The following is an 11,809-nucleotide window of genomic DNA, read 5'->3' on the forward strand; positions in this document are numbered from 1 at the left end:
TGGGCAAGTGGTCCAGGGCGGCTACTCCCAGGCAGGAGTATCCTGCTTTTCCTGCAGAGCTGATTACACCTTCCTTTCTTGCCTCCAAGATATTATCACCAAATTGGCAAAGAGAGGATTTGACAACAAGTAAATCTGAAAAGGCAACGACCACAGCACTAATATAAAAGACCGGCGTGCTGTTAAGTGCCAGCAGGTATGGACAGATGGGAGCAGCAAGCTTCTCTATCAGGATAAGTGCAACGCAGATAATGGCAAAAAGTAGCAAGAACACAGAAGCACTAAATTAAGAAAGGAGCTTCACACTAATACTTGGTGTGAACGCCTGCTTGGAACAACAGGAGGCATCACTCTCAGGCCCTTAGAAGGGTGGTCGAGTCTGAGCATGAATAGATTTTAAAAGCTCTAGGGGTGGGAGTTCCCTGGTGGCCTAGTGGTTATGATTCCAGGCTTTCGTTGCTGTGGTCTGGGTTCAATCCCTGGTCGGGGAACTGAGATCCCATGAGCCGCGCAACCAAAAAAAGCTCAAGGGGTTAAGAGTAACTTAGTTGGTATATTCTACATCCCACACTTACTTTACTTAATCCTAGCAAAAACCCTACTGCGTAGTTAGTATCTGTTTCTTAACTATAGGAAACTGAGATCCAAGGACACTGATAGCTGGCTCAAGGTCACAGCCAGCGAGGGTGCGTCCTCTCTGTGAGCCCAGGTCTGTGCGGCTCCAAAGACCAGATTCTTTCTGTTATACTAAGTTGTTTCTATCTCCTAAGGCTTCTAGATGTTCAAAGAGAGTTCGAAGATCTCTGCCCTACCTTGGGGTTCTCCCTTAAAATTTTTTTTTTTTTGCGGTACGCGGGCCTCTCACTGCTGTGGCCTCTCTCGTTGCGGAGCAGAGGCTCAGCGGCCATGGCTCACGGGCCTAGCCGCTCCGCGGCATGTGGGATCTTCCCGGACCGGGGCACGAACCCGCATCCCCTGCATCGGCAGGCGGACTCTCAACCACTGCGCCACCAGGGAAGCCCCTAAAATTTTGTTTTTTAAATTGCATAATATACATATAAAATTTACCATTTTAACCATTTTTAAGCTATATCTCTCTGCATTATTTTTTTAAATTGAAGTATAGTTGATTTACAATGTTGTGTAAGTTTCAGGTGTATAGCAAAGTGTTTCAGTTATACAGATCATTTTAACCCTATTTAAGGACACAATTCAGTGGCATTAAGTACTGAGTTGGCCAAAAATTTTGTTCGGATTTTTCCATACATGCATACAGAAAAACCCAAACGAATTTTTCGGCCAACGCAATACATTCACAATGCTATGCAACCATCATCATTATTCATTTCAGAACATTTAAAAATCATCCCAAGCAGAAGAGTCTTTCTCCTTAATAGGAATTTTCTGGCCACAAATAATGAACCATGTGGTCTGGTGAGAGAGTGTTGTTGTTTTATTTTATTTTGTTGTTTTGTTTATAAAAATCCAATGAAGAAACAAAATGAAACAAAAACAAGTCACACTTTAGTGATCCTTTAGAATTATAGGGTTATATATAATTTAGAATTATTACTCAATAAAAAAGTGAGATAAATTAGATTTGTGCTTTACACAGTTCTCAAACTAATTTCACCCCAAACCTGGCAGCTATCTGTTGGCATTTCTTCAGGCTGTTTGACCTGAGTGTGGCAGGATGTCTCCCGGGCAGAGCACAGCCTCACGGCCCCTCTCAGCTCCACTCAAAACTCCCCTCCCCTGGGAGCCTCCACTAACCAAGAGAAATGTGAATTATCACAGGCAACACACACCAAAGGAGTCCTGTCCCAAGAGATTCCTTGTGAGATGCAACATGAAATTCATGGGTTTCCCACTCTGTAACCCAGTTTTGGTCCAGACAGGGGCTGAAGGAAGAAGATTGGGGTGCTGTGTACATGAGGCTCAGGGCCAGAGGGTAAGCAGATGCCTCACCTCACTTTGGCAAAACGGGCCCCAGTCGTGGGTGCAGAGGAAACCCTAGGTACTCAGGACTGATGGTGAAGAAAGCCATTTACTGCTTGGGCCCCGTCTAGACAACTCTCCCCACATCAAGAAGACTATACAAACGTCCATCCTGTTATACTTTGGGGCAAAGCTCACAGGTGGCTGAGAGAGACCTCGGAGAGAGGCCAAGAGCTGCAGGGCAGGAAACAGAGAGCCAGTTCCCAGGCAGTAGGAAGGAAGGCAGGTGTCCTACAAAAGCTTCACCAGAGTGGTTTATGAACCACTTAAAACCTACACTTTGAGCAGCTGTAAACAGAGATGGACAATTAGGGACATAAGGAAACAATTTTTCAACGGTCGACAGAAGGACATTGTGACATAATAGAAAAAATATATATTGGTCTATGTCCCCAGTCCCTGGCACAGAGCTCGTAAAACCCTGATAATTTCCTAAATGATAAGAGCACTAGAACATCTTTTGTCCTAATGTTTGGTCTTTGACTGGGTTTCTGACACACAGTTCCTAAATCCCTTGGAATTTCCCGGGTGATAGAAGCATCTTGTGTTCTAATGAGGCAACTCTTTGTTTTTTTAATTGCAGTATAGTTGATTTACAATATTGTGCCAATATGGAGGCAACTCTTGACGGGCTTCTGGATACTGTCAAGATGGGGGCTGGTCACCAGAAAGACCAAGTCAAGATTAGAAACTTGGAACTTTCAGCCCCACCTCCCATCCTCCTGGAAGGGGAAAGGGGCAGCAGATTGAGCTCATGATAGGTCATGCCTATGTGATGAAGCCTCCATAAAAATCCCCAAAGTATGGGGTTGGGAGAGTTTCCAGGTCAGTGAATGCATCTTACATGCCTGGAGGGTGACATACCCCAACTCCAAGGGGATAGAAGCTCCTGGGCTCAGAACCCTTCCAAAGCTCGCCCTGTGTACCTCTCCTTCTGGCTGTTCATTTCTATCTTTCGAAATGTCCTTTATCATAAATCAGCAGTAGTAAGTAGACTGTTTTCCTGGGTTCTGTGAGCTACTGTAGCAAGTTATTGAGCCGGAGGAGAGGGTCATGGGAACCTCTGATTTGTAGCCAAGCTGGACAGAAGTTGTAGAGACCTGGAGACCTACTCCTTGCAATTAGCATCTGAGGTGGGGGCAGTCTTGTGGGACTGAGCCCTTAACCTGTGGGACCTGGACTAACTCCACTGAGATTCAGAAGTGAAGTGAGGGCTTCGCTGGTGGCACAGTGGTTAAGAATCCGCCTGCCAGGGCTTCCCTGGTGGCGCGGTGGTTGAGAGTCCGCCTGCCGATACAGGGGACACGGGTTTGTGCCCCGGTCCGGGAAGATCCCACATGCCACAGAGCGGCTGGGCCCGTGAGCCATGGCCGCTGAGCCTGCACGTCCGGAGCCTGTGCTCCGCAACGGGAGAGGCCGCAACAGTGGGAGGCCCGTGTACCGCAAAAAAAAAAAAAGAATCCGCCTGCCAATTCAGGGGACATGGGTTCAAGCCCTGGTCTGTGAAAATCCCACACGCCGCGGAACAACTAAGCCCGTGCACCGCAACTACTGAGCCTGCACTCTAGAGCCCGCGAGCCACAACTACTGAGCCCTCGTGCCACAACTACTGAAGCCCGAGTGCCTAGAGCTGGTGCTCTGAAACAAAAAGAAGCCACCGCAATGAGAAGCCCCTGCTCGCCGCAACTAGAGAAAGCCCACGTGCAGCAACGAAGACCCAATGCAGCCAGAAATAAAATAAAATAAAGAAGTGAAGTGAATGGTAGAATACCCAGCTGGTGCCAAGAAAATCAGTCAGTGTGGGAAAAAACCCACGCATCTGGAGTCAGATGTATTGTGTGTGAGAGGAGAGGAAAACACAGTGCCTTTTTCCTAGACAGACACAAAGAAGTAGCTGAACAGAACCCTGACGACAGAAGAAAAATTAAAAGGACAGAGGATACTTTGTTCTACTTTGTCATATAACAAAGACAACTCTCCTGGATTAACTTTAGTGAACAGAAATTGGAAGTTGGCACAAGAACTCACTCTGGGGAATTCCCTGGTGGTTCAGCGGTTAGGAGTCCGTGCTCTCACTGCAGAGGGCCCAGTTTCAATCCCTGGTTGGGGAACTAAGATCCCACAAGCCGTATGGCACGGCCAAAAACGAAACAAAACAACAAAACAAAAAACTAACTCTGTGTTATTTACGGTGTCTTGCGTGTTTATATTAACTCTCCGGCGGGCTGTGGATCATGCTCACTCCTGGTGAACTCCTTCTGTTGCTTTATCAAGTGTTGATTTAAAGTCCGTGCAGATATTCGATCTACGTAACTCTTTGGATCAAATGGCTCCCTCTAACTACAAGAGCCAAGAGAACGGTTTCGAGAGTGCGAGGTGTAAGCAGCTCATCTTACATTCTGCTGAATCAGCAGATTTCTTTCTTTCCATGTGGACCATAGGAGATGCGTGGTTGGAAGGATGGGTAGGCTTAGGAGCAGGTCTTCAGCACATTGGGACAAATTTGAGAGCATGCCAGGCATCGTAAAGTTTGGGAATCCTCGAGAAAAAGACCAACGTATTCAAGTGTTCATGTGAAACCATACAAAGAGAGTTGACCCACTGGTAGGAAGGCTGGGACTTAAAGCCTCATTCTTCCATTTACTGAGTAGGGGACCTTGGGTGGAGTAAGCCTTCAGAGCCACGTTGTAATGCTGCCCCTCCTAACTTCCTCAAGAAACAAGTGAGCCTGCACACGTTCGGAACCTGTAAAGCCCTATCGCACTGCCATGCAGTCTTAAATAAGCACATGTGAAACAGTGCAACTCAGACTGGGACTTGAACCCCAGGAGATCACACACCTGGTCTCAGGACTTAATGATGAGACTTGATGTCTCATTGCAGAAAGAATTCAGCGAGAGACAAAGTGATAGGTAGGAAATGGATTTATTTAGAGAGAAACACACTCCACCGATGGAGTGTGGGTCATCTTGGAAGTCAAGAGGCCCCAAAATATGGCATGGTTAGTTTGTATGGGCTGGATAATTTCATAGGCTAATGGGTGGGAAGATTATTCCAATTATTTTGGGGAAGGGGCAGGGAGTTCCAGGAATTGGGCCACTGCCCACTTTTTGACCTTTTATGGTTAGCCTCAGAACTGTCATGGCACTGGTGGGTATGTCATTTACCTAACGTATTACAGTGAGCGTATAATGAGGCTCAAGGTCTACTGGAAGTCGAATCTTCCGCCATCTTGGACCTAGTTGGTTTTAACCAGTTTTTGTCACGTGCTATGGCTATGTCATTCTTTTAAAGGTTGTGCCCTGTCCCCTTCCTTCCTATTTCACATGCACACGGGGCTATATTGTTTAGGGCTAGCTTGCCCTGGGGGTTGGATTTATTATAGACCCCAAGGGCAAGGACTCATGATCCGAGACATGAGACTTATGTGTGTTATGTATGAATAAGCTGAGAGTGATCCCATAATTGTTCCCCCCACCAAAAACAAGCGCTCTGAGTGAATTTTGTAAAGCAAACTTTAAGCCTGTCATCTCTATAAAACTCTTATTTGGGTAAACAGAGAGGCTTACAAAGGATTTCACAGTAAAGTCAGTGCCAGTATCCAGAAAGATCTTTGTTGTCTATGTAAACTGCTCTAAGTAATAGGCTGCCCTCACAGCATCACAGAACTGGCTGCCCTCTGTGCAGTCTAGGATCCTTTCTTTGCAGAATATGACATTGTCAGGGCATCCAGAAGTGAACAGTTTCTGAGCTTCCGACTCATACTAATTGAAGTCACAAGAGAGAGGTGTATATAATAGAATACCAATTAAGATCAAATGATTAATTAAAACAGGATATCAATTAACTGATAGAAATATCAGTGGGGCAGATATTCCTGTCTGCTGATTGGCACATTCATTCCCTAAAGGCAAATCCATGAAGAAACATCGTTAAAATCCTTTAACATCGTTAAAATCTTAAAATCCATTTAAGAAACATCGTTAAAATGCTCAGCTTCCCGGCAGAACTCAGGTCAGGATGAAGGAGGGTAGGAAGAGACTTGTGCCCCTCCTTCCACCCTCCCCACCCTGTTTCTTGCTCTGCCATCCTGGGGCTTCCACCTTCAGCTGGGGGTGACCCCATCACACCTACCACTGGGGGCCCACTCCCTCCCCCCTGCCCTCCCGCCCTCCCTGGGAGGTTGCTAAATGAGTAGAGTAGGTCAGAGCCAGAATGTTTTTCAAAAGGAAACAGAAGATTAAAATGCCAGAACACATTGATCGAGCAAGATTTGTTTCATAAAACTTTTGTTTTAGATACTAGCTAGCTAGTTAGCTAGCTGGCTAGAGAGTAGATAGATAGAGATAGATAGAATGTGATTACTGGTTCCTATGTGAAAATAATATGTTTCTTGCAGTGATTACTTTCTAAAACCAATGTATAAATGTTGCTTTTGTCACGACCCTGATAACTTTTATTTAATAAACATTGATTGAGTGCTTACTCTGTACCAACAACTCTTCTCGTAGGGATTACAGTGAGAGGAAGGAATCTGGGAGAGATTAACGCAGGTAATAAGCAAAGAACAATACCCTTTTTCTGGTCCCAGTACATCTGATGACACAGTCACACTTCACACAGATATAGCTTTAGATGGGCTCATCTGGTTCCACTGCCCTGGGATGATGCCAAGCCTTGGAGCTGACCTGTTGCTGACATGTGGTCTCTTAGATGTATCCTTTGCCCGGATGCCTGCTTTCAGCCACTGCCTGTCCAGTTTTCCCCTTACTGTCTCTTTCAGCTCTTCATGGTGTATGTTACCCAAACACATTCTTCAAATAGCCCTGGGGGATTTTTATTCTCTAGTGAAGTATCTAAAGACAGCTAGGCAAAATATCACATAAGTGTACAGTCCAAGGGCCTGAATGAAGGAGACTACTGAATATGATAGCTGGAAGAGATCCTGGAAGTTATCTTTTTGAACTCCCTTATTTTTAGGTGAAGAAACTGAGATCCAAGAAAGCTGTGACTTGTTCAAGGTCAAAGTCATTCAGTAACAGATCTGGCACTAAAAATCTGGGTCTTCAGATACTCTGTCCAGTATTCTGTCACTCTGCCATGCAGCCTATCTGTTATGGACAGAATGCTTGTCCCCCTTCCCCACCAAATTCATACTTGGAGGCCCTAACGCCTAATGTGATGGTATTTGGAGGTGGGGCCTTTGGGAGATTATTAGAGTTAGGTGATGTCATGAAGGTGGGGCCCTCATGATGGGATTAGTGGCCTTATAAGAAGAAAAATTGATCTTTCTTTCTCCATATGCATGCACTGAAGAAAGGCCATGTGAGGATGCAGCAAGAAGGCAGTTGCCTGCAAGCCTGGAAGAAAGCTCTCACCAGGAACTGAATAAGCCAGCACTTTAACCCTGACTTCCAGCTTCCAAAACTATGAGAAATTAAACTTCTGTTGTTTAAATACAGCCATCTATGGTATTTTGTTACGGCAGCCTGAGCAGACTATGACACTGTCCAAAACAAAATCTGACTGAAGAGAATGCTTCTTTTCTGGTTGTTATGCACCATCATTTTGTTATTACATGGTTCCAGGAGATAACAGACGTGGGGAAATTAATGAAGACATTTTCATGATGAAACACTGAAGGAGTTCTATTATTCGTTTGGAGAACACTTTTTAAAAAAATAAAGTTATTTATTATTTTTTATTATTTATTTTTTGGTTGCATTGGGTCTTTGTTGTTGCACGTGGCTTTCTCTAGTTGCGATGAGCGGAGGCTACTCTTTGTTGTGATGCATGGGCTTCTCATTGTGGTGTCTTCTCTTGTTGCGGAGCTTGGGCTCTAGGCATGTGGGCTTCAGTAGCTGTGGCTCGTGGGCTCTAGAGCACAGGCTCAGTAGTTGTGGCGTATGGGCTTAGTTGCTCTGTGGCATATGGGATCTTCCTGGACCAGGGATCAAACCTGTGTCCCCTGCATTGGCAGGCAGATTCTTAACCACTGTGCCACCAGGGAAGCCCCATTTGGAGAACACTTTTAAAGCATCATTTCACGCATAGTCTTAATCAAGTCTCCAATCTAATCCAATTTCCTTCTTTCTTTCTTTCCTTATTTCATTCATTCATTCATTCATTCAACCAACAATGAGCCCTATTCTGAACCAGGCAGCATTCTAAGTGCTGGTGATATATCAGTGATTATTAGAGACTAAGCCCCTGCCCTCATGGAACTTCATTACAACAGGGGTGGGGGAATGGGTGGTAGGCACCAAGATGCCCCCCTCAGATCCCCTACACCCCAAACTCTGTCTCGGGGTCTGCCTCCAGGAAACCCAACTTGTCACAAGGACTATTTTATATAAGACTGTCAGTGAAGCGTTTTTGAAAACTAAGGTGATGTTTGAGCATCTGAGTAAAGACCTGGAGAATGTCAGGGAGAAAGTCCCAGAGATCTCAGGAAAGTGCATCCAGGGCAGGGGGAATGGAACCGAGCAGGACCCTGCAGCGCCCTCCCAGCTACAAAGCCCCTCCTTCCACCCTCCCCACCCTGTTTCTTGTTTGTAGGAAAAGGCTTTAGTCTCCTAGGCCTTCCCTGAGTTCCAAAGAGCAGATTCAAGCAGTTACTAATTAGGCAAGTGAGGGAATGCAGAAACAAAGGAAAAGCAGTCAAGAAACAATGGTTCAATGATAAAATGGAGTCCTAGTTCTGCCTCAAGGGATAACTATCTGATACATATCTTTGAGTTGTTCTGAAGGAACTAAGGCCCCCACCCACGTAGAGGATGGTGACTATGTGCTGACATCCCGTGCTGACATCCTGGACTGGTCAGAACCAGAAGGCTGATGGTTGAGATTCCTGCAGCACCACCTTGTTACCTCACTACTAACCAATCAGAAGAAGGTCATGCACCCTGCAGCCCTTATCCCAAATGTTGTCTTTAAAAACTCTTCCCTGAAAACCATCAGGCAGTTTGGGTCTTTTGAGCACAAGCCACCTGTTCTCCTTGCTTGGCCCTGCAATAACCCTTTCTCTACTCTAAACTCTGACATTTAGGTTTGTTTGGCCTCACTGTGGGTCGGGCACATGGACTTGGGTTCAAAAACATGAAGGCAAAGGCCCTGAGGCAGCAGTGTATCTGGCAGGTTTCAAGAACAGCAAAGGGGCCAAAAGAGTAAATGGAGCAAATGGAAGAGAAGGGAGGCAGGAAATTAGATGCAAAAGGCATGAGGGGTTGGGGGTGGGGGACTGATACTGTCCTGTTGTGTAGGCATATTTCACAAACAAGGAGCTGGGTTGATTACTGTGGAGAAAAGACTCTGGTTAGAAGTTGTGAGGTAAGAGATCTACAAAGGGAAAGGACATAGATCAAATAAATAAGAAAAAAAAACAAATCTAAACACATTGCCCCACATTTTGTTGAAGGAGTCTCCCTGTCCAGGGCATTTAACAAAGGGTATTTCTATGGAAACAAAAAGGAAAACAAAAGATTAATGGTGGGAGCAGGCTATAATCCCAGTTTTTGAGTCCAAGGTGCAGCCAGTCAAGATTTCTAAACATTGTGAAACCATGTAACTCAGATTGGGACTTGAACCCACGGTCTTTTAACAGAGATCACACCTGGTCTTAGGACTTAATGAAGCTCAGGTTCTTGATGTCTCATTGCAGAAAGATTCAGTGAGAGACAAAGTGACAGTAAGAAGTGGACTTATTTAGAGAGAAACACACTCCACAGACAGAGTGTGGGCCATCTCAGAAGGCAAGAGTGGCCCCAGGGTATGGGGTTGTCAGTTTTTATAGGGGTGGGTAATTTCATAGGTTAATGAGTAGGAGGAATATTCCAGCTGTTTGGGGGAAAGGGTGGGGATTTCCAGGAATTGGGCCACCACCCACTTTTTGACCTTTTACAGTCAGCCTTGGAACTGTCATGGTAACTGTAGATCTGTCATATAGCATGTGCTAACGTATTACAGTGAGCATATAATGAGGCTCAAGTCTACTGGAAGTCGAATCTTCTGCCATCTTGGACTTAGTTGGTTCTAACCAGTTTATGTCATTCTTTTAAAGGTTGTGCCCTGCCCCTTTCCTCCTGTTTCAATTGGACTCAGAACACCTTTAGATGGTGGGGTCAGGATGGCAGTGACAATCTGGCAGATTTCTTGGTTTGCAGTTTGGATGTTTTTTTGGTGATGGCATGGACATCAGTCATAATCATTTCCCAGAGCAGAAATTGGAAGACACAGCCCAGACTGTTGTGGTGATGATTTCTTGAGGTTTGTATCAAGTCATCAAGCTTCAGCATGCAGGGCTTCAGAAAGAGGGCAACTTCAAGGCAACCTAGTGCACCAATAAGGATCTGGGTGGTCGAGTTTTAGTTTCTGGTGACACCAAGTCAGAAGGGTGGGAGAAAATTGGAAATTTCACTTGGTGTGTTGTAGCTTGATATTGAAGGAAACTCAAAGAACTGAGAATTTGGTAAGGAATGACAAAATGTGCACAATGGCAGGATTCAGTCCAGTTCACAGGTAGATAATTAAGCCTCAAAGGCAATGAACAGGACTAGAATCTGATCAGCCACAAGGATGGGTTACAGATTTCCACTGACCAATGAAATTTATCTCTGTAGTCACCACCCGCCCCTGCTTTTGGTCAAAGATAATCAAAGTAAGATTATTTTTGTTTGCAAAATAAGTCATCTCATTAAATTTGGTCTTATTATTTACATAAGTGCAGCAAGAATTTTAATTGACCACATAGGCCCGAGAAAGGGAATGCTGCCTGCCATTCCAGTGAACAATGACAGCTGCCCATCATCAAGGCATCAGCCACCGCAGCCATCCCTCCCCTGTCCCCGACCATGGTGTGCCCTGAGGGGAATCCAGGATGGAGAAAAACAGGATACTGGCCCTAGATAGTTAAGATGCATATCAAAGGAATAATTTCAATGAGCCCATACTCTTGAATCTTCTCCTACATAGAAAAGCACTAAAATCATTAACTTGAGATATCTGTTTTTTTGTGATTAGCAGTCATCTTTTGCTGTTCGACTACATGGTTTCTTTGTTTTTGTCTCTCAGCAAAAGCTCCCATATATCCTGGCTCCTCCCTCACCTCTTTGGAACAGATCCTTAGAGCTATCTGAGAGGCTGTCTCCCGGGCTATTGTCCTCAGTAAGGTCCCCAAATAAAACATAACTCACAACTTTTGGGTTGTGTGTTCTTCTTCAGTTGACAGGCCTTTTAAAGTTTGCTTTGCTGGAACTTTTCATAAGGAATCTCAGATTGGGCTTTTAAGTGCCTCTCAATGGCAGAAAGCTAAGAACTTGCCACAATACTTCACCTGCAGTACCTATAGATTTGGGTGAATTCTTTTCTTTTCAAGTTTCCCAGAGTATCCTAAGGTTCCTGCACCAGCCAGGAAGTAACCTTCCTCACTCACCTGTAAGCCTGGGAACTCCATAATCCAGGCTGGTGTTTCCAAGAGAGATTTGTAAGCACTGACTCCATAAACTCATCTTAGTTCCTTAAAAATGTCTTTCATGTCTGATTCTATGTACTTCATTCTTAAATATGACATTCCAGTCAAAGCCTTGGCTATATAACTGATGTTTCCAATTATGTCCTGTTATAGGGAGAAAGATTCTTATTACACTCGTGTAAGTAATTATATTTCTATGAAAATAAGAATACTCAATTACAGTTTCTGAATTCTGGAGGGAATCAGGCAGAGAGAAAGATAAATGTTTCATTTCTGTTTACAAAAGTATAATCTGTTAAATTGTCATGTGTTATAGATAACTTAAGAGAAAAGAGAAAGGAG

The sequence above is a fragment of the Physeter macrocephalus genome, chromosome 19, assembly GCF_002837175.3.
Source record: "Physeter macrocephalus isolate SW-GA chromosome 19, ASM283717v5, whole genome shotgun sequence".
Taxonomy (NCBI): domain Eukaryota; kingdom Metazoa; phylum Chordata; class Mammalia; order Artiodactyla; family Physeteridae; genus Physeter; species Physeter macrocephalus.